This window comes from Hyla sarda, chromosome 8, assembly GCF_029499605.1.
Source record: "Hyla sarda isolate aHylSar1 chromosome 8, aHylSar1.hap1, whole genome shotgun sequence".
Lineage (NCBI taxonomy): Eukaryota > Metazoa > Chordata > Amphibia > Anura > Hylidae > Hyla > Hyla sarda.
Window position 1 is genome coordinate 217,001,158 of NC_079196.1, and position 26,201 is coordinate 217,027,358.

General features: G+C 46.2%; 1 protein-coding gene across 3 annotated transcripts in view; it reads right to left on the minus strand.

Moving 5' to 3' along the window:
* The window catches only part of RAI1 (retinoic acid induced 1), a 208,810-nt gene that overhangs the window by 106,707 nt on the left and 75,902 nt on the right, over positions 1–26,201 (minus strand). The window contains exon 1 of one of the 3 annotated variants that reach the window (XM_056534103.1): positions 7,748–8,207. The exons of the other annotated variants lie outside the window; for them this stretch is intronic. The gene's annotated coding sequence lies outside the window, so the exon portion shown is untranslated. Of the gene's footprint in view, positions 1–7,747; positions 8,208–26,201 lie in introns of those variants that run through there. 3 annotated transcript variants of the gene reach the window in all.

Genomic DNA, 26,201 nt, shown 5'->3' on the forward strand with positions numbered 1-26,201 from the left:
ACGCCGCCTAATGTCTCCTCCTGGGACTTGTAGTCCAACGCGGGGTCTTTTACATTTCACAAGGCCATAAGAAGGACAAACATTACAATTTTACCTTTAAATTTGTATTGCAACTGTTTTTGTTGGTTTTTTTACATTCTAAATGTTTTTATTTTCTTATTTGCCAGTGTTTATGATGCCAAGGAAATTTATAGGGCAGTTTATAAGCCTTTTCTAGTGTTTTTAGCCCCTTGGTGTAAACCAAAGGAAGTCAGCTTGGGGTCTTTTTACTCTTTGCCCCTAGTTGTAGCTTAAAGATGTCCTCGGCCCTTAAACATCTCATCCCCTATCCAAAGGATAGGGGATAAGATGTCTGATAGCGGGGGTCCGTCCATCTCGGCTGAACGGAGCGATCCAAGGAGTACTCCGCCCCTAGACATCGTGACGTCACGGCCACGCCCCCTCGATGCAAGTCTATGGGAGGGGGCGTGACGGCCGTCACGCCCCCTCCCATAGACTTGCATAGAGGGGGCATGGCCGTGACGTCACGATGTCTAGGGGCGGAGTACCCCTTTAAGAGAAGAGAACTTTTACTCCTTGAAAGGCCGTACAAAGGACAACTTTTGAATTATTTCTCTTGAAATTTTTGATTTTTCTTTCAAAACTTTTTGTTTTTATGTTCTAGATTTCTTTCATTGTCCTATTTGCCAGGGTCAAATACTCATTTTAGTCCCTTGCCCCTAGTTCTAGTCCAAGAGAAGATAACTCAGGCTCTATTACTCCTTGCAAGGCCATAAAAAAGAAAAACATTTTTTACTTTATTTCTGAAATTTTTTTTAAATTATCTTTTTTATTTTTATTTGTTTTGTATCTTTTTGTTTTTACTTTCTATTCCTGAGGGTCAAATACGTTATCAGCCGTACCTCTTTTCTAATCATGTTGGTTCCTTGCCCCTATTCCAAGAGAAGAAAACTCAAGGTCTATTACTCCCTGCACGGCCATAATAAGGACAAACATTTTCTTTCCTTTTTTATTCTTTTGCAACTTTTTGTTTTCCCACTCTACATTTTCGGCTGTCCAGGCACGCTGGATATTGTAGTTCTGCATTAACTGGAGACACACTGGTTAGGAAAACACTGGTCTAAAAGAAGTGAAGAGGATAAAAAAAATTAATTTTTATTTTTTTTTGCTCTAGATTTTGTAATTTTCCTATTCACTTCTTCATACTTTTCTGGTATTTTTAGCCTCTAGTTGTAGTCTGAGAGAAGACAAATCTGTTTTTTTTTTTACTCTTTTCAAAGTTGTAATAAAAATGTGAAAATATTATATTATTATTTAAATACTTGCTTTTTTTAAGCTGTTTTTGATTTTATAATTTTCATATTCTCCAGGGGGAAAATATGTTCTCAATCGTACTCCTATTTTTGGTATTTTTAACCCCCCCCCCCCCCCCAGCTGTAGTCCAGAAGACAATAAGATTGACATTTTTGACCTTTCTTTTGGCCCTGTGTGGTGTGCGGACCATGTGTCCCTAACCCAGTCCTCGAGGCCAAACCTACAGTCCAGGATTTGAATTATTCTCTGTTCTATTTCCAATGTAAGTGAAAAAACCCAGAATGTTGGTGGGCCTTGAGGACTGGGTTGGGGACCACTGTTTTACATCATGCAGGACCATAAGAAAGGTCCAAAACATCAACTTTATTTTTTTTACTTATTTTTGTGAAAATTTTTAGTTTTTTATTCTCTAGATTTTCTGGATTTTCAAATTTGCCAAGGTAAAATATTTTATTGTCTGTATCTCATATTGGTATTGTTATCCCCTCATATATCTGGATGATGCCCCCTCTCCCGTTGTGGTCTGGCAGGGAGACGTCTCTCCTACCCTTTTCTCTCGCCGCCTTCTTCTTCTTCGGTGATGCAGAAGCCGCTCAATCAAGATCTAATAATTTTTAATTAATGTGCGGATCATTTCGCTGATGTCCTTGGCCACCAGAGGTAATCACAGCCAGGAAGAGGATTCTGCTTGTCTGAACACTTACATGCTGGCAGCGTTCTGCAAAGTGTCTTCCCGTCCGGCCCCCCCGGCATGATACAGCGCTTAGGTCTTGCCCTTTTTTTCCCCATCCTAATCAAAAACTCTGCCCCCACTGTTCCTTTTTTTATACGTTTCTGGGAACACCGAGTGACAACCAATAGATCTACTATTGCAGGGGCTGTCACTTTGCATTTTTGAAGTCCAATATGGCTCCACCTGCTTGAATACATAGTGATAGATGAAGAGGCGGAAACGGTAATGGTGGCCATATTGGTTGTCTCCTATCTTTCCCGGAGGTAAAGGTCCAAAACTGATGCCTATTTAATCTGGGTATTGATCCGGGTCTTGACCATGAACCCCTTCCACCTTCTTTCAGTCACTAAAAATAAATCCCTTTAAAGGGCGGAGCTTAATGACAACCATTAAAATAAAGTGTATCTGTCATATCACAGAAAACAATAACGCTTCTATATGTTACTCAATAGGTCATGCAGATGCTTTACATGTCTTCTGTATGTGGCTCACAAATCCCTCTGTTCTGCTGCTCACTCATTCTGACATCTACTGCTCATGAAGGGGCGTGTTAAGGCAAGCACTGAGCCGACCCTCATTCACCATGCATTCACTTCCTCCCTGAGTCTGCTGTGCAGTGCTGGGTCTTTTCATCCAATCACTGCAGGCTGCTTTGTAACCCCCTCCTTTCTGTTCTCATGCTGCAGTATGATAGGACAGGAGTGAGCATAGAGGATGCTGGTCCCATCCTCACTTTCTGGACTTTGTCCCAGACTGTGCTTAAGCTGGGACAAAGATGATGCTGCAGCCGGACAGGATTATGTCCTGGATGGTATGGGGACCTCTAGTGGTCTTTTTTTTTATATAAGCCATGATTTCTATTAAAAGGAGATAACATTTTTTATGAAGTATATTAGAAAGGTTAATGTTTTGCCAAGATGAACAACGTATAAAAAGTTTGTGATTCTGACAGTGCCCCTTTTTAAACTAAAGAAAATAATAGAAAATATAATACAAAATATGTCTAAAAATGTATACAAAATTGTCTGGTGTTTTCGGGAATTGGATAAAACTTCTTTCTTTCATTTATTCCACAAACAGGATGCACATAGTCTAAAACATACGGAACATACAACTGCTTGACGTGTTTCGTGTTTGTTCACATAATCATGGGCTTATGATGAAGTGGTCAACTACGAAACACGTCTGTATAGATTTAGTTTGGTAAGCTAATGACAGGGATATAAAGGAACCCCCCCCAAACACAATTTGACCAGTCATGAAGAACACAAAATAAGTCAGTGGGGAGGAAGGATTAAGAGTAACCAACTCCATTGTTTATTTTTCGGTACTTGATGGAGTTACCCTTTAAAACATCAGAAATTAGGACTGTGGTATGGGAGGGATTCCTGTAAGCCAGTGTTTCCCAACCAGAGTGCCTCCAGCTGTTGCAAAACTACAAATCCCAACATGCCCGGACAGCCTTTGGCTGTCCGGGCATGCTGGGAGTTGTAGTTTTGCAACAGCTGGAGGGACCCTGGTTGGGAAACATTGCTGTGAGTGATAAAAAGAGGACAATGCTTTTCCTGGGAAGGCCAGACCTTGATACGGTCTAATAGATACAGGCTTACCGGCTGCTGCCGTTTCCCCTGGGTGGTCTAAAGGGCGAATCGGGCAAGTCTTTAACCCCGCTGTTACCAAAGCATTGGTGAGCGATACTATATAGCTGCTATGGGTGCTGCAAACTGCGCAGATGCTATACAACAGTGGTCTCCAAATGAGGGACCTCCAGATGTTGCAAAACTACAACTCCCAGCATGCTGGGAGTGAGTTGTAGTTTTGCATACATCCTGAGGTCCACAGTTTGGAGACCACTGCTCTACGGCAATGTTTCCCAACTGGTCTCCAGCTGTTGCAAAACTACAACCCCCATCATTTCTGATTATCATGAAAACAATTGCTGAAGGGGCCGCTCTGAATCTGCAGGATAGACAACTGTATTCGCAGGGGATTTGGAGCACTGTATCAGCACAGGATTTTTGGAAGGATAACCAAGCTGCAGTTTCATGTCATTTTATAGATTCCAGGATCTCCAGCTGTTGCAAAACTGGAAGTACTGGTTGGGAACCTACAACTCTCAGCATGCTTGGGCAGCCTTTGGCTGTCCGTGCATGCTGAGAGTTGTAGTTTTGCAACAGCTGGAGGCACACTGGTTTGGAAACTACAACTCCCAGCATGCTTGGACAGCCTTTGTCTGCCTGGGCATGCTGAGAGTTGTAGTTTGGCAACAGCTGGAGGCACACTGGTTTGGAAACTACAACTCCCAGCATGCTTGGACAGCCTTTGTCTGTCTGGGCATGCTGAGAGTTGTAGTTTGGCAACAGCTGGAGGCACACTGGTTTGGAAACTACAACTCCCAGCATGCTTGGGAAGCCTTTGGCTGTCCGTGCATGCTGAGAGTTGTAGTTTTGCAACAGCTGGAGGCACACTGGTTGGGAAACTACAACTCCCAGAATGCTTGGGAAGCCTTTGGCTGTCCGTGCATGTTGAGAGTTGTAATTTTGCAACAGCTGGAGGCACACTGGTTTGCAAACTACAACTCCTAGCATGCTTGGACAGCCTTTGTCTGTCTGATCATGCTGGGAGTTGTAGTCTTGCAACAGCACGAGGCACCCTGGTTGGGAAACACTGCTTTTAGCATATGACATGGTGATAATGTCTGGTGTTTATCCAGGTGCAACCAGCAGGCACACCCCTTTACCCAGGCTAGGGAATGCCAGTATCTATGCTTAGTACCAGGCCTGCAACACAGATACCAAGTATGAGATATGTGAACACAAATCCAATGCAGATGCCCCCGGGCACTCACATATGGCCCATGTGGTGTCATCTGGGCAGCTCCATGTTGGTCCACTCCGTATCAAAAGCTTTTTTTTTTGGCACCCCGGCTCAGTTGCTAGGATACAAGACTTCCAAGAGGACTGCTGATATTGGACAATCTATAGAAACTTTAGAGTCCTTCATGTGTCAGCACTGGGAAGATGAGACACTAATCTCCCCGGGATCAAGGGCTGTGAACAGCTACGGATGTCTGTTCTATAAAGGCAATGGAACTACCGGGAAACGAGGGGGGGGGGGGGGGGGGGATATATCATGATTTAACCCCATCTGTGCCAGGATCTGGTCTCGCACTGCAGCGTAAACAACCCTCTTACTAAAAAATATTGCAGAGCGGGAAAATAAAAATAAGGGGGGAGGAGGGGTATGGAGCTTCATGTTTATTTGAAGGCATCAGATGTTGGAGTGTCTGAAAACAAGGACGCAAGACGCATTTCAGGTCGACGAGGCTGAACTGGAATCGATGCGTTTTGGGCGGACAGTGACCTGTCAAAATGCGTCGTCGGACAAAATCTTATGGTTGAGTCGGGTAATAGATCATTGAGGACCGTGAAATAAAGTTCTATAGGCGACGGCCCCCCCCCCAAAAAAGGTCATGTGACCGCGCTGGAGCACACAGGGAGGATGATGTCACGTCCCGGTGACACGTTAAGTGGCTCCTATATCATCACCCCCAGCGGGGAGGATGGGAAATTACGGCAGGTGCGATTTATTGCAATGTTGTCGCTCAAGTCGTAAAAGCAGCCGCGCAGCCCAGTCCCCTCCTCATCATCTCGTCTGATTCATCAGACGCCTATCGCTGGGCGTGCAAGAGTTAATGGAGACACACATATGATGGATGCCAAGGGCTCACAGAATTTTAACTCCTCCCGCCTTTCCCGGACTGTAACTTGCTAGGGACACGGTTGTGGGTAGAGATGTGGCGTAGATTGTTTCACGTAATCCCCCCCCCCCCCCCCCGAGCTACGGGTCCGGAACCACTGCAGTGAACACGACATTTAGGTTCTGATATTAAGGGGTGACCAAGCCCCCTTATCCTCACATCTGCACCAATATCAACCCCGACCTGCCTCTTGTTCCCAATGACCCTAAATGGATCACAAAAGGAATTAATGCCCATTTGCTTAATCCAGTGTTTCCCAACCAGGGTGCCTCCAGCAGTTGCAAAACTACAACTCCCAGTATGCCCGGACAGCCAAAGGCTGTCCGGGCATGCTGGGAATTGTAGTTTTGTAACAGCTGGAGGCACCCTGGATGGGAAACACTGGCTTTATCTTATATTATTGCCATTAGCGATTGCCCCCTTATGAAAAAAAAACCACACAGGGCATCAAAAAAAGATCCTACAATCTAATAGGATCATATCCGTACTGTATATTAGCGTCATGTAGGATAAGGTAAGTACATTGTACTGTGAGTATCCCTACAACGTGTGACCGTATTCATCGACCTCCCGCGGTACAAGCCTCATGGTTTATAAACAAGGGCATCTAGTGCGAGAACTACCAGGTGTCACCTATAGGATCAACCAATGGGCACCACAATGGGAGACGAATAGGGTCCTCAACTCCCCGCTCATCCTTGGCATCACTATAGACCTTATTACTTAGAAGCATATGGTGTCACTTATAGGATTGGTCCACAAACCCTCAAGCATGTCAGTAAGAGAATAATAGGACCTCTAGGTTCTTGGTCATTCTAGGTGTCACCATAGACCGCATTGTTTGAAAATATATGGTTTCACCTGTAGGACTCACAACCTCAGCAGAATAATAGGACTATGGTCCATGGTCATCCTTGGTGCCTACCGCTTGTATATGGTGTCACCTGTAGGACTGGTCCAAAACCTCAAGAACACTGCAGTAGCTGAAGTATAGGACCTCCAGGTTCATAGCCATTCCTGGTGTCACCTCTGGTCCAAAGTCCCTGATCATCCTAGGTGTCACCATAGATATTATTGCTTGGTCTCACCTACAGGACTGGTACCTTTAACAACAACAGGAAGAGTATAGGACCACAAGGTCCCTGATCACCCTCAGTGTCAACATAGACATTATTGCTTAAGACCATACAGTGCCACAAACAGTACCGGTTCACAATCCCACAAGCACTGCAGTAGAATAGGACCCCTAGTTCCATGGTCATCTTCAGTGTCACCACAGACCTCATTGCTTGGTGTCACCTAGAGGACTGGTCCACAACGCTATAAGCACTTCAGTAGAAGAATAGTACCCCCGGTAATCCTTGACACCACAAAGAACCTCACTGCTTTGGAAGTAGATGTTGTTACCTATAGGACCAGTCGTCAACCCCACAAGCACTGCAGTAGAAGAATAGTCCCCCCAAGTCCCTGGCCATCCTTGGGGTCACCATGAACCTCACTGCTTTGGAAGTAGATGTTGTCACCTAGAGGACTGGTCCACAACCCCACAAGCACTGCAGCAGAATAGTACCCCCAAGTCCCTGGTCATCCTTGGTGTCACCATGGACCTCACTGCTTTGATGGTGTAATCTAAAAGACCATTCCTCAACCCCACAAACACTGCAGTAGAAAAATAGTACCTCCAAGTCCCTGGTCATCCTTGGTGTCACCATGGACCTCACTGCTTTGATGGTGTCATCTAAAGGACCAGTCCTCAACCCCACAAGCACTGCAGTAGGAGAATAGGACCCCTCGGTCCATGACTATCTCAACCGTTGACCACTAAGCCAACCTCCACATTGTTCTGAAAAGTCAACTATGAAGACCACCGAGCCCTCCACACCCCCCTGCTCTAAAAATAACGTATAGATGTAAACAATAAGAAGATTACGGAAAGGTACCTGAGATGTCTCCAGCGCTTCCACTCTCGCCTCCACTCCAGCACAGTGACCAGGTTATGTCCTTAGCCGTGAAAAATGGCACAACTCCTATTCTTCATCCTCCTCGGCAGCGACCCTTCAATGCTTCTCAGCTGTGATTATTCCCAAACCACTGGGGATAAGAGGTAATTAGGAACGGCCGCTGTAGCATCCAGCCTGAAAATGTAGGAGGGGAGCGAGCGTAGACGGCATAGTGGGGAGGAGAGCGCAGGGTTGGGGCGAAGGGGGGGTCATTGACAGTGTCTATTGAGACATCAGGTCGGGGGTTTGGATGTGCGGAGATGCTGCTGGCACGGCAGCCTTTGTTTGGGGAGTAGGTGGCGTGCCCCCCCCTCCCTCTCCCCTCTCATGTGCTGTGTTTGTGTGGATGAGTGTGTGGCTGCCTGTTTGTGCCAGGAATAGAAAGCAAGGAACCGAAATGCCAACGAGAAGGGTCAGTGAGAGACAGAGAGATCTGCTCTTTGCTTGTTATCCTCAGGAGGCAGAAGGAGATTGAGGGGAGGGGTGGGGGAGTGAGCCTGCTCGACTTCTCATCCAGATTCTATTCCCCGGCTCCATCAATAAAACATCCGAAATTCTATCAGTCATTAACTCTTCCAAGGTCACCTATAGGAAGGTGCGGAGATGACCGTGTACACGGTCATCTCCGCACCTTCCTATGGGTGACCTTGGAAGAGTTAACGACTGATAGAATTTTGGATGTTTCATTGTCTGGCCGGGGCAGGACAATAGCCATGTAGCGATGTGACCCATGGGCCCACCACTAAAATACTCACCACAAACTCAACCCTTTACCCCTTGGGGTGCGTTCACACATACAGGATCCTGCGCAGATTTAATGCGCTGGATTTGTAACTGCCGATTAGAATCTGTACTCTGAAATCTGCAGCACAAAATCCTGCGCACCAAATATGCGTACGTGTGAATGTACCCTTATTCAGATTTTTATTTTTACATTGGATATAAGATTTTTATTGTATTTTTTTTATATTTGCTTTTTTTCTTCCAAAATTTCCATTTTTTATTATTCCAAAATTAATTTTTTTCTTCCCTACTAGACATGGTAAAAAAAAACAGAGCGCAGGACGTATTGCTGCATCACCAGGGAGATTTGTTATTCAGGGATCTCGCAAAGCTGAGTGCTAATGGAGGCCATATTGGATGGCACTCGGCTTTACCAGATCCCTGAAAGACAAGTCTGCCTTGGTTATGCGGCGATACAATCTCTGGTCTTGTACTACTATGTATGTAGGTGGAAAAAATTTTACTGTTAAATTTTTGTAAAAATGCAAATTTTTGGGGGGCAAAAGGAAAATTGCTGTTTTTTAGTTGCATTTTTTTACAGCAAATTAATTTTGGGATTATAATTATATTTTGATCTAAAAAAAATCTGACCGATGGGGTAAATTGCTGAGTATGTGGGCAGTGTTTATGTGGTGATCCCATGCCCCCCTAAAATATTTTATTGTCCAGTTGTCCTGCTCATGGTCATCTCCTATAAGCAGCCTGGGTTTTTTTACTATATTTTTCGGGGGAGATTTATCAAAACCTGTGTAGAGGGAAACTTGCCCAGTTGCCCATAGCAACCAATCAGCTTTCTTCTTTCATTTTTATGAAGGCCTGTGAAAAATGAAAGAAGCGATCTGATTGGTTGCTATGGGCAACTGGGCAAGTTTTCCTCTGCACAGGTTTTGATAAATCTCCCCCTTCATGTTTTTGCAGCAAGGGGGAAAAACAGAGCTACGAGGCTCTCTATAGACTAGACAAATCCTAGTCTAAAGACTAGGCATTTATGGCATGTCAACTAGATACATGTCTGAATGGTGGAGGTTTGGATCCTGGGAATGGGGGACCAGGTATAGAATCCTCTATTAAAGGTAATATATCATTGTGGGTTCCCTTTAAGAAGTGCTGCGATCCCCTTCAAGGGGGGCGAATTCCCAAGTGCATGCTCTCATTAAAATGACGGAAGACCCGCGTACAAGTCCTCGGTTCTGTCACCAGGTGCGACTCTCTCTGATTAGAGGAGACACCAAAGAGACTCCAGATCAGAGGATCCTTTGTGAACGCCCCAAGCACTTTCCTATTACAGATATATCCTGAACGCTGTGATTAAAAAAAAGAATTCAATCCAATCTCAGAATTAGTGCAGCTTCACGCCCCTCTCCTACCCTGATGGTAAAAATACAGACTATACACCCAGCAGCCAGAACATTAAAACCAGAAGGAGTGAAGAACATGGATTATCTGGTGTCAGACGGCTGGGGGGGTTGGGATTATATTAGGAGCAAGTGACCAGTCAGTTCATGACATTGATGTCGGAAGCAGGAGATATGAGTGAGCATAAGGATCTGGTCTACAAGAGACAAATTGTAATATCTAGGGCAGTGGTCCCCAACCCAATCATCAAGGTCCATCAACATTCCGGGTCAGACCAGTCAGTACGCCCATACTGAACCCGATGCATCACTGAAAGTGTCCACAATGGACACATTAGCATCAAAACTGGACCTTGGAGCAATGGAAGGAGAGGGTCTGGTCTGAAGGATGATGTCTTCCATCATGTGGACAGCTGGGTGCATGTGCGTCACTTATGTGGGGAAGAAATGACACCAGGGTGCAGTATGGGAAGAAGATAACCCAGCAGGGGAAGTATGATGGGCAATGTTCTTCTAGAGACCTTTGGTCTTGGCGTCATGTGGATGTTAATGTGGCATGTCACCTACTCAAATCAAGTCCCCTCCATCATGATAGAGGGATTCCCTAATGGCAGCGGCCTCTTTCATCAGGACAATGCCCAGGTCGCACTGCAGACATTGGGAACGAGACAAAGAGATCCTGGTGGAGACTTGATCTCCATTGTCATCCATGATCTGTTCTGTATGATATACATGGTCATCCTTGATCTGTCCTGTATGATATAAATGTTCATCCATGATCTGTCCTGTATGATATGCATGGTCATCCCTGATCTGTCCTGTATGATATACATGGTCATACGTGATCTGTTCTGTATGATCTACATGGTCATTCCTGATCTGTCCTGTATGATATACATGGTCATCCGTGATCTGTTCTGTATGATATGCATGGTCATCCCTGATCTGTTCTGTATGATATACATGGTCATCCCGGATCTGTCCTGTATGATATACATGGTCATCCCTGATCTGTTCTGTATGATATACATGGTCATCCCTGATCTGTTATGTATGATATGCATGGTCATCCCTGATCTGTTCTGTATGATATACATGGTCATCCTGGATCTGTCCTGTATGATATACATGGTCATCCCTGATCTGTTCTGTATGATATACATGGTCATCCCTGATCTGTTCTGTATGATATACATGGTCATTATGATCTGTCCTGTATGATATACATGGTCATCCATGATCTGTCCTGTATGATATACAAGGTCATCCATGATCTGTCCTGTATGATATACATGGTCATCCATGATCTGTCCTGTATGATATACATGGTCATCCATGATCTGTCCTGTATGATATACATGGTCATCATGATCTGTCCTGTATGATATACATGGTCATCCATGATCTGTTCTGTATGATATACATGGTCATCATGATCTGTCCTGTATGATATACATGGTCATCCATGATCTGTCCTGTATGATATACATGGTCATCCATGATCTGTCCTGTATGATATACATGGTTATCATGATCTGTCCTGTATGATATACATGGTCATCCATGATCTGTCCTGTATGATATACATGGTCATCCATGATCTGTCCTGTATGATATACATGGTCATCCATGATCTGTCCTGTATGATATACATGGTCATCATGATCTGTCCTGTATGATATACATGGTCATCCGTGATCTGTTCTGTATGATATACATGGTCACCCGTGATCTGTTCTGTATGATATGCATGGTCATCCCTGATCTGTCCTGTATGATATACATGGTCATCCATGATCTGTTCTGTATGATATACATGGTCATCCCTGATCTGTCCTGTATGATATACATGGTCATCCATGATCTGTCCTGTATGATATACATGGTCATCATGATCTGTCCTGTATGATATACATGGTCATCCATGATCTGTTCTGTATGATATACATGGTCATCCGTGATCTGTTCTGTATGATATACATGGTCACCCGTGATCTGTTCTGTATGATATGCATGGTCATCCCTGATCTGTCCTGTATGATATACATGGTCATCCATGATCTGTTCTGTATGATATACATGGTCATCCCTGATCTGTCCTGTATGATATACATGGTCATCCCTGATCTGTTCTGTATGATATACATGGTCATCATGATCTGTCCTGTATGATATACATGGTCATCCCTGATCTGTCCTGTATGATATACATGGTCATCCATGATCTGTCCTGTATGATGTACATGGTCATCCATGATCTGTCCTGTATGATATACATGGTCATCATGATCTGTCCTGTATGATATACATGGTCATCCATGATCTGTCCTGTATGATATACATGGTCATCCATGATCTGTTCTGTATAATATACATGGTCATCATGATCTGTCCTGTATGATATACATGGTCATCCATGATCTGTTCTGTATGATATACATGGTCATCCATGATCTGTCCTGTATGATATACATGGTCATCATGATCTGTCCTGTATGATATACATGGTCATCCATGATCTGTTCTGTATAATATACATGGTCATCATGATCTGTCCTGTATGATATACATGGTCATCCATGATCTGTTCTGTATGATATACATGGTCATCCATGATCTGTCCTGTATGATATTCATGGTCATCATGATCTGTCCTGTATGATATACATGGTCATCCATGATCTGTCCTGTATGATATACATGGTCATCATGATCTGTCCTGTATGATATACATGGTCATCCATGATCTGTCCTGTATGATATACATGGTCATCCATGATCTGTTCTGTATGATATACATGGTCATCCGTGATCTGTTCTGTATGATATACATGGTCACCCGTGATCTGTTCTGTATGATATGCATGGTCATCCCTGATCTGTCCTGTATGATATACATGGTCATCCATGATCTGTTCTGTATGATATACATGGTCATCCATGATCTGTTCTGTATGATATACATGGTCATCCATGTTCTGTTCTGTATGATATACATGGTCATCCCTGATCTGTCCTGTATGATATACATGGTCATCCCTGATCTGTTCTGTATGATATACATGGTCATCCCTGATCTGTTCTGTATGATATACATGGTCATCCCTGATCTGTTCTGTATGATATACATGGTCGTCCATGATCTGTCCTGTATGATATACATGGTCATCCCTGATCTGTTCTGTATGATATACATGGTAATCCCTGATCTGTTCTGTATGATATACATGGTCATCCCTGATCTGTTCTGTATGATATCCATGGTCATCCCTGATCTGTCCTGTATGATATACATAGTCATCCCTGATCAGTCCTGTATGATATACATGGTCATCCCTGATCTGTTCTGTATGATATACATGGTCATCCAATCTAGACCCCCAAATACCAATGAATCACTTGGAAATAACTTGCACAATGTGATCTTATTCTCTTACACGTGTAACAGATACCAGATAACCAATGCTAACAGCGGCCATTACAAGTTCCATAAAAGGCATAAAAGGTTGTCACCCAACTTTCAATTTTGAAAACTTTGAGCCGTCGGCTGTCCAGGCATAATAGGAGTTGTGTTGTAGCTATGGTTGGGAAATACCGACTTAGAGACACAGCAGTAAATAGGGACGGGAGATGTCTCTGATGATTTTCCGAGCTGCATTAAGATCTAAATTTGGGGGCTCGTCCGGGATTATAATTTTTTTTACAGCAATTGAAAGGACATTTCAATTGATTTCATATCAAACAGTGGAGATCCAGATGTTGCAAAACTACAACTCCCAGTATGCCCGGACAGCCGTTGGCTGTCCGGGCATGCTGGGAGTTGTAGTTTTGCAACAGCTGGAAGGCCACAGTTTGGAGACCACTGACTAAGAGGTTGTCTAAGATACAAATACCAACATGCCCTGTCAGGACATGATGGGAGCTGTAGATGTGTCATAAGTTTGGGGGGGGGGGGTGTGGTACTGACTAAGGGACTTGTACCTTACATAAGGAAGCAGCAATACTTCTCTATAACAAAGCACAGAGTAGATAGCATTGTCTATGATAAAAAACAGAGGTATTCAGCTCCCCCTTTCCCTCCCTCCCCAAACATATATTCCGTTTTAATGAAACCTTCTTTTTATCAGTGCGTTCTATAGCCGGCTGCTTTACTTCAATGGCACAGTGTGAGCTTGTGGATTCAAGGACAGTGAGAAACTACACATCATTAGACAAGCAGCCGAGATGATGGACCCAAATGTAGCAGCTATTCTCAGCCGCGAATTAAAGCGCCAAACGCGGACAAGAGCAGTATGGTGGAAATATGCAGCAATTTCCAGGAGAAAATTGTACATGGCTTTGAGCACCTGAAGACACAATTTGAACTGCTGCAGACTAAAAGAAGCAGTCCCTACGTCATCGGTGTGATAGAAGGGTTAAAAGTCTACTTAGGATGTGAATAGTGAGTACAGCTCTGGAGTATAATACAGGATATAACTCAGGGTCAGTACAGGATAAGTAATGTAATGTATGTACACAGTGACCTCACTAGCAGAATAGTGAGTGCAGCTCTAGAGTATAATACAGGATATAACTCAGGATCAGTACAGGATAAGTAATGTAATATATGTACACAGTGACATCACCAGCAGAATAGTGAGTGCAGCTCTGGAGTATAATGCAGGCTATAACTCAGGATCAGTACAGGATAAGTAATGTAATATATGTACACAGTGACATCACCAGCAGAATAGTAAGTGCAGCTCTGGAGTATAATACAGGATATAACTCAGAGCATTGCTCTGTTACCAGGCTGCAGTACATTTACTGCTGTGTTCAGTGTCCGGGAGGCTGTGGAGCAGGGTAGGGCTGGCCACTGGAAGGGGTTCTTGCTGTCCTTTGATCAGGCAAAAGTGTTTGATCGGGTTAATGATGAGTACCTCTGGTCTGTTCCTCTGAGATATGGCCTGCCGGAGCCGGGGGGTTGTTGATTGGCTGAAGACCTTGTATGCAGGGGCAGAGAGTTTCCCACTTGTGAATGGTTGGATTGGCCGCTCTTTTGAGGTTGGGTCTGGCGTCCGTCAGGGTTGTCCTTTGAGCCCTTTGCTGTATGTGTTTGCAATTGATCCTTGATTGTGGACCGTTTTCAGGGGTGAGAATGGATCTGGCGGTGCCAGATTCGGCTCTGAGGGCAGTAGTGTATGCTGATGATGTCACTGTGTTTGTCTCCTTACAAGAGGAGGGCCGATGGGTGATGTCAGAGGTGGACCGCTACTCGGAGGCATCCGGGTCCAAGATCAACCAGTATAAGAGTGAGAGTCGCTTGCTGGGAGGGGGAGATCCTGGTTTTGATCTCCCGGATGCCCTTCCAGAGCCCCAGGAATCTGCAAAAGTCCTCGGCATCGAATTTGTCCAAGGGGATTACCCCAAACAAAACTGGGCAGCAAGCTTAAGATCGCCACTCGGAAGGTAGATCAGTGGAAGGGTTGGTCTTTGACCCTCTGGGAAAGGGTTAGCCTTATCAAAACATTCCTACTCCTTTTGCTGATATATCTTGACAGTGAATGCATGTTGTCAGAACCTCTCTGGACCCGGGTCTACAGTGTGTTCTTCTAAATGTTATGGGGGAATAGACTGAACCTATTGAAGAGGGAGGTTACTTACCGTATGAGGGGACTAGGGGGGTTGTGTATGGTCAACCCCGTGGTATTCCTTGTGAATACCTTTCTTAAGACCAATATTGCAAACCTCTGGAAAGAGAGGGCTCCTCCGTAGGGGATGGTTTTGGCCTTTCTTCCAGGAATGGGAGACAGGAGGGCAAGTGAAGGATCTGCGCACACCACATGGGCATCTCCCGGCTTATGCTACCCTGGTTCTGAAGGTTATTCTTCGGTGGGGTCTGGGGATGTGGGAGATTAGGACTCTGTCTAGGAAATTCATTGACAAGAGGGTCCTGTCTTCTCATTTCCAGAGGCCATTGACACTCAAGGATTGTCCAAGTTGGAATCTGGAGGTTGGTTTAGGGCTTTTGAATTCTATCAGGATCCCCTTGAAGTTTTGGGACTTGACTTGGCGCTGCTTCCATGGGAAACTGTGTGTGAGGGACAATCTGAAGTGCAGGAGCTCTTATGACCGGGGATGTCCCCAGGAAGAGTGTGGAGGCATGCTGGAAAGCATGGAGCATTTTCTGCTTCATTGTCCCTTTAACACAGAGGTTTACACCAGGGTGGGCGCTTCCATTGGTTGGCCTCAGCTGGCCAGTCTCTCCTATCCGGAATGGGCCATTCAGAAACCTTGGAGGCTGGGACCGGTGCACTTTATTCCTAGTTAGCTCAGTGGTCAGGTACTACACGTGGAACGCACGGTGTTTAGTGTCGACGCAGTGTAAAATCCTCCCTGTGGATGAGGTGGTTAGGAACATACTGGGTGACCTGGTGAAGGTGCGTTCTCTGGAGTACGAGAGGCTGGGTGCTGGCAGGGCTTCTCGTCTGTGGAGGGGCTCTGCCTTTAAAGTGCCTTAGCCTGTTGTCTCCCCCTGGTGGTGGGCTGATGCCGGCACATTAGTCTTTTTGTTTTGTGCTGTAGGTATATGGTAATATAGGGCTTGTAGGCACTGAACTTGGGCTTTGTGTGGCTGGAAAGACTCATTGTTGTTTGGTTTGTATAGTTTGTACTATTTTTGTATATATTTCTGTTTGTGTATTTATATATTTAGTGTTTGTATATTAGCATATTTTTTTTATTTATCTTGGGGTTGGTTTATCACATTGTGTTGGGGTTTAGTTTAGGTTGGGTGGTGGGAAAAAAGGGGGAGGGGGGTTTCTATGGGACTCTATATATACAAAAAATCCTGGACTGGTTCATGGATGTTACGCCGAGCGCTCCGGGTCCCCGCTCCTCCCCGGAGCGCTCGCTACACTTCCCTCACTGCAGCGCCCCGGTCGGTTCCACGGACCCGGGGCGCTGCGTTACTACCTCCGGCCGGGATGCGATTCGCGATGCGGGTAGCGCCCGCTCGCGATGCGCACCCCGGCTCCCGTACCTTACTCGCTCCCCGTCAGTTCTGTCCCGGCGCGCGCGGCCCCGCTCCCTAGGGCGCGCGCGCGCCGGGTCTTTGCGATTTAAAGGGCCACTGCACCGCTGATTGGTGCAGTGGTTCCAATTAGTGTTTACACCTGTGCACTTCCCTATATCACCTCACTTCCCCTTCACTCCCTCGCCGGATCTTGTTGCCCTAGTGCCAGTGAAAGCGTTCCTTGTGTGTTCCTTGCCTGTGATTCCAGACCTTCTGCCGTTGCCCCTGACTACGATCCTTGCTGCCTGCCCCGACCTTCTGCTACGTCCGACCTTGCTTCTGTCTACTCCCTTGTACCGCGCCTATCTTCAGCAGCCAGAGAGGTTGAGCCGTTGCTAGGGGATACGACCTGGTCACTACCGCCGCAGCAAGACCATCCCGCTTTGCGGCGGGCTCTGGTGAAAACCAGTAGTGACTTAGAACCGATCCTCTAGCACGGTCCACGCCAATCCCTCTCTGGCACAGAGGATCCACTACCTGCCAGCCGGCATCGTGACAGTAGATCCGGCCATGGATCCCGCTGAAGTTCCTCTGCCAGTTGTCGCTGACCTCACCACGGTGGTCGCCCAGCAGTCACAACAGATTGCGCAACAAGGCCAACAGCTGTCTCAACTGACTGTTATGCTACAACAGTTACTACCACAGCTCCAGCAATCATCTCCTCCGCCAGCTCCTGTACCTCCTCCGCAGCGAGTGGCCGCTTCTGGAATACGACTATCCTTGCCGGATAAATTTGATGGGGACTCTAAGTTTTGCCGTGGCTTTCTTTCCCAATGTTCATTACACTTGGAGATGATGTCGGACCAGTTCCCCACTGAAAGGTCTAAGGTGGCTTTCGTAGTCAGCCTGCTGTCTGGAAAAGCCCTGGCTTGGGCCACACCGCTCTGGGACCGCAATGACCCCGTCACTGCCTCTGTACACTCCTTCTTCTCGGAAATTCGAAGTGTCTTTGAGGAACCTGCCCGAGCCTCTTCTGCTGAGACTGCCCTGTTGAACCTGGTCCAGGGTAATTCTTCCGTTGGCGAGTATGCCGTACAGTTCCGTACCCTTGCTTCAGAATTATCCTGGAATAATGAGGCACTCTGCGCGACCTTTAAAAAAGGCCTATCCAGCAACATTAAAGATGTTCTGGCCGCACGAGAAATCCCTGCTAACCTACATAAACTCTCTGCCGTCTTAGATTGGCCACGCCCCTCCGGACTCCGTGCCATCCAACGTTTTTTGGGGTTCGCCAATTATTACAGGCAATTTATTCCACATTTTTCTACCATTGTGGCTCCTATTGTGGCTTTAACAAAAAAAAATGCCGATCCCAAGTCTTGGCCTCCTCAAGCGGAAGACGCCTTTAAACGACTCAAGTCTGCCTTTTCTTCGGCTCCCGTGCTCTCCAGACCTGACCCATCTAAACCCTTCCTATTGGAGGTTGATGCCTCCTCAGTGGGAGCTGGAGCTGTCCTTCTACAAAAAAACTCTTCCGGGCATGCTGTTACTTGTGGTTTTTTTTCCAGGACCTTCTCTCCGGCGGAGAGGAACTACTCCATCGGGGATCGAGAGCTTCTAGCCATTAAATTAGCACTTGAGGAATGGAGGCATCTGCTGGAGGGATCAAGATTTCCAGTTATTATTTACACCGATCACAAGAACCTCTCCTACCTCCAGTCTGCCCAACGGCTGAATCCTCGTCAGGCCAGGTGGTCTCTGTTCTTTGCCCGATTTAATTTTGAAATTCACTTTCGGCCTGCTGATAAAAACATTAGGGCCGATGCTCTCTCTCGTTCCTCAGATGCCTCTGAAATTGAACTCTCTCCTCAACACATCATTCCTCCTGACTGCCTGATTTCCACTTCTCCAGCCTCCATCAGGCAAACTCCTCCAGGAAAGACCTTTGTTTCTCCACGCCAACGCCTTGGGATCCTCAAATGGGGTCACTCCTCCCATCTCGCAGGTCATGCGGGCATCAAGAAATCTGTGCAACTCATCTCTCGCTTCTATTGGTGGCCGACTCTAGAGACTGATGTGGTGGACTTTGTGCGAGCCTGCACTATCTGTGCCCGGGATAAGACTCCTCGCCAGAAGCCCGCTGGTTTTCTTCATCCTCTACCTGTCCCCGAACAACCTTGGTCTCTGATTGGTATGGATTTTATTACTGACTTACCCCCATCCCATGGCAACACTGTTATTTGGGTGGTCGTTGATCGATTCTCCAAAATGGCACATTTCATCCCTCTTCCTGGTCTTCCTTCAGCGCCTCAGTTGGCTAAACAATTTTTTGTACACATTTTTCGTCTTCACGGGTTGCCTACACAGATCGTCTCGGATAGAGGCGTCCAATTTGTGTCTAAATTCTGGAGGGCTCTCTGTAAACAACTCAAGATTAAATTAAATTTTTCTTCTGCATACCATCCTCAATCCAATGGACAAGTAGAGAGAATTAACCAGATCTTGGGTGACTATTTACGACATTTTGTTTCCTCCCGCCAGGATGACTGGGCAGATCTTCTACCTTGGGCCGAATTCTCGTATAATTTCAGAATCTCTGAATCTTCCTCCAAATCTCCGTTTTTCGTGGTGTACGGCCGTCACCCTCTTCCCCCCCTCCCTACCCCCTTGCCCTCTGGTCTGCCCGCTGTGGATGAAATTTCTCGTGATCTTTCCACCATATGGAAAGAGACCCAAAATTCTCTCTTACAGGCTTCTTCTCGCATGAAGAGATTCGCAGATAAGAAAAGAAGAGCTCCTCCCATTTTTTCCCCTGGAGACAAGGTATGGCTCTCCGCTAAATATGTCCGTTTCCGTGTCCCGAGCTATAAGTTGGGACCACGCTATCTTGGTCCTTTTAAAGTTTTGTGTCAAATTAATCCTGTCTCTTACAAACTTCTTCTTCCTCCTTCTCTTCGTATCCCTAATGCCTTTCACGTCTCTCTTCTTAAACCTCTCATCCTCAACCGTTTTTCTCCTAAATCTGTTCCTCCCACTCCTGTTTCCGGCTCCTCGGACATCTTCTCTGTCAAAGAGATTTTGGCCTCTAAAAAGGTCAGGGGAAGAACTTTTTTTTTAGTGGATTGGGAGGGTTGTGGTCCAGAAGAGAGGTCCTGGGAACCTGAGGACAATATCCTGGACAAAAGTCTGATCCTCAGGTTCTCAGGCCCCAAGAAGAGGGGGAGACCCAAGGGGGGGGGTACTGTTACGCCGAGCGCTCCGGGTCCCCGCTCCTCCCCGGAGCGCTCGCTACACTTCCCTCACTGCAGCGCCCCGGTCGGTTCCACGGACCCGGGGCGCTGCGTTACTACCTCCGGCCGGGATGCGATTCGCGATGCGGGTAGCGCCCGCTCGCGATGCGCACCCCGGCTCCCGTACCTTACTCGCTCCCCGTCAGTTCTGTCCCGGCGCGCGCGGCCCCGCTCCCTAGGGCGCGCGCGCGCCGGGTCTTTGCGATTTAAAGGGCCACTGCACCGCTGATTGGTGCAGTGGTTCCAATTAGTGTTTACACCTGTGCACTTCCCTATATCACCTCACTTCCCCTTCACTCCCTCGCCGGATCTTGTTGCCCTAGTGCCAGTGAAAGCGTTCCTTGTGTGTTCCTTGCCTGTGATTCCAGACCTTCTGCCGTTGCCCCTGACTACGATCCTTGCTGCCTGCCCCGACCTTCTGCTACGTCCGACCTTGCTTCTGTCTACTCCCTTGTACCGCGCCTATCTTCAGCAGCCAGAGAGGTTGAGCCGTTGCTAGGGGATACGACCTGGTCACTACCGCCGCAGCAAGACCATCCCGCTTTGCGGCGGGCTCTGGTGAAAACCAGTAGTGACTTAGAACCGATCCTCTAGCACGGTCCACGCCAATCCCTCTCTGGCACAGAGGATCCACTACCTGCCAGCCGGCATCGTGACAATGGACATCTGTTAAAAAATTGTATTTTCCGTTTGTGGTGTTTGGTGGTTTGTGACACAAATTAATTATTTATTTTTTTATTTTGGGTGAGAAAAATGCAACCGGGCCAGGGTTTTTTAGTTTAATTATTAGTATTAAGGTTATAATAATAATTCATTATTATTATTATTAATAAGTAGTGTTTAGTAGTTTACATTTGTGAGGTTGTTATTATAGTGGTGTGTTTGGTGAGAATGTGGCTGGACCAGGACATTTAAAGGGGTTATCCAGGAAAAAACTATTTTTTTATATATCAACTGGCTTCAGAAAGTTATACAGATTTTTAAATTACTTACTCGGGAAACGCCCAGTTTAGAAGCAAATCCCCATAGCAAACCTCTTCTAAACTGGGCGTTTCCCGAGACACGTGTCATCAGAGATCACTTAGACAAAAAAAAACAACCTTAAGTTCAGAAGCTCATAAGTACTGAAAGGATTAAGATTTTTTTAATAGAAGTAATTTACAAATCTGTTTAACTTTCTGGAGCCAGTTGATATATAAAAAAAAGTTTTTTCCTGGAATACCCCTTTAACCCCTTAAGGACACATGACGTACTGGAACGTCATGTGTCCACACCCGATCTATAACGCGGGGCCACGGCGTGGCCCAGCGTCATAGCGGGTAGGGCCCGGCCTCTAACAACGGCCGGGAACCGTGGCTAATAGCGTGCGGCATTGATCGCTGTGCCGCGCGCTATTAACCCTTTAGACGCGGCGTTCAAAGTTGAACGCCGCGTCTAAAGTGAAACCGAAAGCATACCGGTTAGCTCAGTGGGCTGTTCGGGATAGCCGCGGTGAAATCGCGGCATCCCGAACAGCTTACAGGACAGCGGGAGGGCCCCTACCTGCCTCCTCGCTGTCCGATCGCCGAATGACTGCTCAGTGCCTGAGATCCAGGCATGAGCAGTCAAGCGGCAGAATCATCGATCACTGGTTTCTTATGAGAAACCAGTGATCAATGATAAAGATCAGTGTGTGCAGTGTTATAGGTCCCTATGGGATAACAATGATCAGTGTAAGAGATCAGTGTGTGCAGTGTTATAGGTCCCTATGGGAGCTATAACACTACAAAAAAAAGTGAATAAACATCATTTAACACCTCCCCTATTAAAAGTTTGAATCACCCCCCTTTTCCCATAAAAAAAAAAACTGTGTAAATAAAACAAACATATATGGTATCGCCGCATGCGGAAATGTCCGAATTATAAAAATATATTGTTAATTAAACCGCACGGTCAATGGCGTGCGCGCAAAAAACAATTCCAAATTCCAAAATAGTGCATTTTTGGTCACTTTTTATATCATGAAAAAATGAATAAAAAGTCAATAAGTCCTATCAATGCAACCATGGTACCGTTAAAAACTTCAGATCACGGCGCAAAAAATGAGCCCTCATACCGCCCCATACACGGAAAAATAAAAAAGTTATAGGGGTCAGAAATGACAATTTTAAACGTATACATTTTCCTGCATAAAGTTATGATTTTTTCCAGAAGTCCGACAAAATCACCTATATAAGTAGGGGATCATTTTAACCGTATGGACCTACAGAATAAATATCAGGTGTCATTTTTACCGAAAAATTTACTACGTAGAAACGGAAGCCCCCAAAATTTACAAAATGGCGTTTTTTTTTAAATTTTGTCTCACAATGATTTTTTTTTTCCGTTTCACCGTAGATTTTTTGGCACAATGACTGACGTCACTACAAAGTAGAATTGGTGGCGCAAAAAATAAGCAATCATATGGATTTTTAGGTGCAAAATTGAAAGAGTTATGATTTTTTAAAGGCAAGGAGCAAAAAACGAAAATGCAAAAACGGAAAAACCCCTGGTCCTTAAGGGGTTAAGGACTTATATGGACTCATTACTTGTATATATTGTATGTTGTTTGTATTATTGTTATAATTGTTTATTGTTTATAATTGTTGTAATGTTTTATATTTTTAAATAAAAGATCTACAGGATATAACTCTGGATCAGTACACTATGAGTATTGTAACACATGTACACAGTGATAACACCTTATATTCATTATATCTGTATAAAATCTGTAAACTGATGTTTAGAAGTGGACATCCACGTTAGAGAAGTATTAAAGGGGAAATGTATTTCACAGTAAAACCTTCTAACAGATATGTTTAGGGCATCAGGAAGAAGGATCTGATCATGAACCCTCTGATGTGACACGACGTGCGCCCGGTAAGTGCCTTATTACAGCGCGGTACCACTCTGTCTGCTGTCCCTATTACATTCTAGCTTCATGTCTCTCCGGGGAAATTCTTGGAGTATCTCACTTACTGAGCAGGAAGAGTCTGCAGAGTGATGTACAATATAAGTGCATTGAATGCCAGGCGACTAATGGTGAAATAATAGGCCGGGGGGGTGTACACTAGGGTTCTGTGCGCCCTCCAGGACTGTAAGATCAGCCCGCTGACACCAGGGCTCAGGCCACGCAATTGATTTCCAGTCACTGGGTGGTGGTGGTGGTGGTGGGGGGGGGGGGGGGGGAGCGAGCTGTGTGCTAGATCTGTCTGCACAACAGATGTAGCCTTGTGCCTTCTCGCACATGACTCACAATGACAGACCCGGCCTTCTCCAGAAGGCCACCAGAGACACGTCTGAGGCAGCAGTGTGGCCCCTGCATGGCAGACTCATTTACAATATGCTGTATTAACATGCAGCGAGAAGGCGATGCGGGCGTAATGGCGCTGATGCCATTAGAACCAAGGTTATTATGCATGTCGGCTATAGACATTAAGGAGTCGTCACTCCTATAAAATCCAGAGGCTGAAAACATGACAATACTCACTGCTGAGGGTTTGCTACAGTATATCCAGTCTGTACAATCCAAAAGAAACCTGGAAAAGCTGGGTGACGACCAATTGGGCCAGCATTATAGAATACTCCTTAAAGGGGTTTACAAATTGATGACCTATCCTAAGACCTATCCTAAGGATACCGTATATACTCGAGTATAAGCCAACCCGAATATAAGCCGAGGCCCCTAATTTCACCCCAAAAACCCAAGAAAAGTTATTGACTCGACTATAAGCCTAGGGTGGGAAATACATCATCCCTCCATGTCATCATCCAGACCCCCGTCATCATCCAGACCCCCGTCATCATCACCGCCTGTCAATCTCTTCATCAGTGGTCTTTGACCTGCGGACCTCCAGATGTTGCAAAACTACAACTCCCAGCATGCCCGGACAGCCGATGGCTGTCCGGGCATGCTGGGAGTTGTAGTTTTGAAACCTCTGGAGGTCCGCAGGTTGAAGATCACTGCGGCCTTCGTCATCATCCAGACCCACGTCATCATTCCCCCCCCCCCCCCCTTCCTCATCACCGCCTGTCAATCCCTTCATCAGTGGTCTTCAACCTGCGGACCTCCAGATGTTGCAAAACTACAACTCATAGCCGATGGCTGTCCGGGCATGCTGGGAGTTGTGGTTTTGAAACCTCTGGAGGTCCGCAGGTTGAAGACCACTGCGGCCTTCGTCTTCATCCAGACTCCCCCCCCCCCCCTTTAGTTTTCTACTCACCTCCCCTATGTGGGAAGGAAGGGTGAGCTGGACCGGGCCATCTGTGCTGCAGGGACCGTCCGGTGGGGAGGTCCGCAAGTTGAAGACCACTGAGAAGGGATTGAAAGGCGGAGAGTTCACTCGAGTATAAGCCGATGGGGGCGTTTTCAGCACGCAAAACCGTGCTGAAAAACTCGGCTTATACTCGAGTATATACGGTAGTCTGTAATGTGGGATCAGTCAGGTCTCATCATGGGTATCTTTCTTGCTCTGGAGGACCCATCACATCTATTATATGGAAAGCATTTTTATTTCAATTGGCACATGTAATACTTAATTTGCCCTGTGGAGGAGCCATAGAGAAGCTGAACACAGATTCCAGCCCTAGTTACTGCTAATTGTTTGAGATCTGATCAATGGAATCTCTTGCTCTGGAGGACCCGACACATCCATACAATATATATGGAAAGGCCTTTTATTTCAACTGATACTTCATTTTGCCCTGTGGAGGAGCCATAGAGAACATGAACAGTATTTCCCTCTCTGATTAAGAGCATCTCTTGCTCTGGAAAAGACACCACATTTATACATTATATGGAGAACCTATCAGTTCTAGTTGGAACTAGGGCTGGGCGGTATGGCCAAATAGGTGTATTGCGGTATTTTTGCAACTTATGGCGGTTCCACGGTATATAATGGTATCCGTCCCCAAAAAAAAAAAAAAAATTATTAGCCAAGCACTGCTCTGTCTCCATCGGGGTACTACTCACGTCACCCGGAAGCGCTGCCCTCCTCGTCCCCCTGTTTGTTGCGGCCGCCGGCGCTGACACTCTATAGCTGTATCCCTATGCCCGGACTGCAAAAGGTAAACAAAAATAAAACTTTAACTCACCTTCCTACGTCGGCCTTACGCTCTTTCTGGGGCCGTGAACGTCGGAAAGCCGTCAGCCTATCACCGACCGCAGCGATGTTCCACCTAGGCCGGTGATAGGCTGAGCCCACTGTCATGTAAGGAGCCGGCTCCTTACATGACAGTGTGCTCAACCTATCACCGGCCGAGGCGGAACATCGCTGCGGCCGGTGATTGGCTGACGGCTTTCCGACGTTCACGGCCCCAGGAAGAAGCAGGTCCGGACCAACGGGGGGAACGTAGGAAGGTGAGTTAAAGTTTATTTTGTTTACCTTTTGCAGCCCGGGCATAGGGATACAGTATAGAGCAGTGGTCTTCAACCTGCAGACCTCCAGATGTTGCAAAACTACAGCTCCCAGCATGCCCGGACAGCCAACGGCTGTCCGGGCATGCTGGGAGTTGTAGTTTTGCAACATCTGGAGGTTGAAGACCACCGGTATAGAGTTTCAGCGCCGGCGGCCGCAACAAACAGGAGGACGAGGAGGGCAGCGCTTGCGGGTGACATATGTGAGTAGTACCCCGATGGGGACAGCGGCAGCGCTGGGCTAATAATTAATTGGGGGGAGGGGGTGGCAGAACAGCGCTCACGGGTCACATATGATTAGTTCCCCGATGTGGGGACAGCGCAGCGCTGGGCTGATAATTCATTAATTCCCGAGGGGGAGGGGCCAAACCGGTATTGCGGTATGGGTTAAAATTCATATCGTGCAGCACAAAAAATTTCGGTATTGGGTATGAACCGGTAGTTGGAACTGTGTAATACTTTATTTGCCCTGCGGAGGAGCTAAACACATTATAGCTGATTGTTGGGGGTATGAACGTAGGCATCTCTTGCTCTGGAG